The sequence below is a fragment of the Pteronotus mesoamericanus genome, unplaced genomic scaffold, assembly GCF_021234165.1.
Source record: "Pteronotus mesoamericanus isolate MK-2021 breed Mesoamerican mustached bat unplaced genomic scaffold, CSHL_Meso_final contig_74, whole genome shotgun sequence".
Taxonomy (NCBI): domain Eukaryota; kingdom Metazoa; phylum Chordata; class Mammalia; order Chiroptera; family Mormoopidae; genus Pteronotus; species Pteronotus mesoamericanus.
In genome coordinates this window covers 3,858,288-3,861,997 of record NW_026555247.1, presented here as the reverse complement: position 1 = coordinate 3,861,997, position 3,710 = coordinate 3,858,288, and the positions used below count along the sequence as shown (strand labels likewise).

The 3,710-nt window shown below is 42.4% G+C and overlaps 2 pseudogenes; both read left to right on the top strand.

Moving 5' to 3' along the window:
* The first annotated feature begins 543 nt into the window (after positions 1–543).
* Positions 544–1,085, top strand: LOC129078850 (ADP-ribosylation factor 1-like; annotated as a pseudogene).
* Positions 1,086–2,903: 1,818 nt separating this feature from the next.
* On the top strand, positions 2,904–3,429 carry LOC129078806 (calmodulin-like; annotated as a pseudogene).
* The last annotated feature ends 281 nt before the right edge of the window (positions 3,430–3,710 follow it).

The window sequence follows — 3,710 nt, the reverse complement described above, 5'->3', positions numbered from 1 at the left end:
GCTTATAAGAGGGAGCTACCCAAAACCCAGAATTATTTTCTCAAGGGTGGGCCCCTTGTATTTACAGGTTTCTCCTACTAGGTGAGTGTTCTAGGAACCCATCTGTATCAGTGTACCAGCTGGTGTTGTTGTGAGAGGCTGTGTTCAGTTTCAGTGAATTTTTTTTAAGGCTCTTTCAGAGTGTTTGCTCATTTCATGATGGGTGATTAATGGGTGCACCTACCCACACTATGCTGATTGTTCAGCAGTTTTTGACCAAAAACAGCATGACCCCAGTCTCCCACCTTCACTATTCACCCAATCTTGTTCTGAGCTACTTCTTTTTTGTTTGTTTCCCCAGATAAAAAAAGTCCTGAAAGTGAACCATTTTGTCGATGTGGAAAAGGTGAAACAAAAAATGGCAGGAGCACTAAAAGACATCAAAATAGACCAGTTCAAAAACTGTTTTGAGTGGGAGTGAAACCAACACCTGGCTCGGAGCAGCAGCCGTGCTGTGGACATCGAGGGTTCCTCTGGCCAGTGCCTCTCCCTCCTGTCTACAGCATGGAGGATATCTTTGCAAACTTCTTTAACGTCCTCTCTGGGAAAAAAGAAATGTGTATTCTCATGCTGGGCCTGGAAGCTCTGGGGAAGACCACGATGTTGTACAAACTGAAGTGGGGTGAGATTGTGACCACCATCCTCATCATAGGTTTAAATGTGGAAACTGCGGAGTACAAGAACATCAGCTTCACCGTGTGGGATGTGGGCGGTCAGGACAAGATCCCGCCTCTGTGGTGCCACTGCTTTCAGAACACACAAAGTCTCATCTTTGTGGTTGACAGCAATGACTGAGAGCACCTGAACGAGGCCCCAGAGGAGCTCATGAGGATGCTGGCAGAGGATGAGCTCAGGGGTGCTGTCCTGCTCGTGTTTGCAAACAAGCAGGACCTCCCCCATGCCATGAACATGGCCAAGAACACGGACAAGCTGGGTCTGCACTATCTACAGGGAACTGGTACATTCAAGCCACCTGTGTCACCAGTGGGATCGGGCTCTGTGAGGGACTGGGCTGGCTGTCCAATCAGCTCTGGACCCAGAAGTGAGCAGCACTCTTCTCTTCCCCCTCACTCCATCCTTCACCCTCGCTTTCCTCTCCTGTGGCAGCCCTGCCCCTGCAGTGTGAGTGCCAGAAGCTGTCTCCATGGTTGGCCCCAGTGTGCTTCACCATGCTGTACACGTGCAGACGCTGCCTGCAGCTGGGTTTTTATTTAATGTAAATAGTTCTTGTTTCCAATGAGGCAGTTTCTGGTGCTCCTATGCAATATTACTCAGCTTTATTTACTGTAATGTGAGAATTGACACATTGTCTAGTACTGAGAAGGGATTTTAGTCGCCTGGGGCATCTAGGAGTCGCTATCAGATCAGTCCAACATTCCTCGCCTGGGCTTTAGATCTCTGATGAGATCCATTCTGGTCATTGGTTTTTAACCCAAATTCTGTGCATTTTTAAAAAATAGTTACAAATACAAGATAGAGACACTTGAACACAGAGAAGGGAGCAATGTGCTTAGTGTGGGTTTTGCAGTAATGGCTTGAGTCCTGTCTGCCCGTGGTCTCTCTCCTGTCTGGAGCATGAGGTGGGCAGAATCAGCCACAAAACACTCTTCATGGTCACTTATGGCCTCTGAATGGCTATCTCCCTGTGTCTTCTGTATTCCATAGTGTTTGCTGGTAACGATGCCTACCCCATTGCCCTGGGGAAGGACTGGGGGCTGTGGCCACCACTCACGGACCCTTTGGAAGGACCCCAGCCTTCCCTTCGGTTGGTGTTGGTGCTTTGGAGGGATCATTCTGGCCAGAGCAGGAGCTCTCCCATGGTCCCCATGCACACTCACTCGCTCAGGATCACCTGGGGCTTATCAGCAACAGCACATACAGGTGGCCAGTCATCTTGGAGCCTAGCTCCTCAGAGCCCCCATCCACATGTGCTTTCACACCCTCAACCTGAAAGAGTCAGATTTGACATCAAAATCAACAACTTCTGTTTCTTCTTTTGTATTTTGATAAACACTGAAGAAACTGGAGCTGTTAAACTTTATCTTGTGGGAAAACCTCAGAGCTGGTTTATCTGGTGTCATGGAACCTCTTACTGCTTTCAGTACACAGTTAGTAATCAACCGTTTTTGTATACTTGTTTTCAGTTTTTATTTCAACAAACAATTATAATAGCTATATAATTATAGCTATTAGAATAAAATCTCCTAATTATTTAAAAAAAACCCAAAACTGTTTTGAGCAGTGGAGAAACATCTCAATAGGTGTATTGCATCAAATGGAGAGTACTTTGAAGGTAACTGAAATTTGCACATGAGAGAGTAAATACACAATTTTTTATAAATAAATTCGAAGTTTTTTTTTGGTCTTCCCTCATATTAGAAGATAACCAATGAATCCTTAACGTTGAAAAGTCTTGTGGGTTCCTTATAAAATTAAAAATGAAATTGCCTTACGACCCAGTGATTCCACATCTCAGACTATATCCTAAGAAACCTGAGACACTTACTTGAAAGAGTATATGCACTCCTGTGTTTATTGCAGCATTATTTATAGTAACCAAGATAATAAAGCAATCCAAGTGCCCATTAAAAAGTTGTGGTACATATACACGGTGGAATACTACTCAGCCATGCAAATGAATGGAATCTTACTTTTTGAAACAGCATGGTGGACCTAGAGTATATTATGCTAAGTTAAATAAGTCAGACAAAGAATGACAATACCATATGATTTTATTTATATGTGGAATCTAAAGAATAAACAAGTAAAATAGAAATAGACTCATAAATACAGAGAACAGACTGAGAGTTGACAGAAGGGAGGGGGTTAAAGGTAGGGTAAAAAAGGTAAAAGGATTAAGAAGCATGAAATGGATTTCCAGTGGAGTGAGTAAGCTGAGTGGTTGTGTGGTTGAGTCTTGGAGACTGGTAGTGCTTGCAGCCTGGCTGACCAACTGACTAAAGAGCAGATCACAGAATTAAAAGAATCTTTTTTACTATTTGACAAATATAGTGATGGAAATACAGTAACAAAGGAATTGGGAACTGTAATGAGGATCTTGGACAGAACCCCACAGAAGCAGAGTTACTATACATGATTAATGAAGTGGATGCTGATGGTACCAGCACAGTTGACTTCCTGGAATTTCTGACAATGATGACAAGAACAGTGAAAGACACAGACAGGGAAGGAGAAATTAGAGAAGCATTCCATGTGTTTGATAAGGATGGCAATGACTATATTAGTGCCGTAGAGCTTTGTCATATGATGACAAACTTTGGAGAGAAGTTAACAGTTGAAGAGACTGATAAGATGATCAGGCAAGCAGATATTGATGGTGGTGGCCAAGTAAACTGTGAAGAGTTTGTACAAATCATGACAGTAAAGTAAAGACATTGTACAGAATGTGTTAAATTTCTTGTACAAATATGTTAATATGCTTTTCTTTGTAGCTTATCTGTAAAAGGTTTCCCCTACTGTCAAAAAATATGCATGTATAATTCAGCAAAGTGGGAATAGAAAGAGGATACCTCAACATAATAAAAGCCATATACAAGAAACCAACAGCCAATATTATATTCAATGAGAAAAAACTAAAAGCTTTCCTTTTAAGATTAGGAACAAGACAAGTTGCTTTTACTGCTCTTATTCATCACAGTACTAGAAGTTTT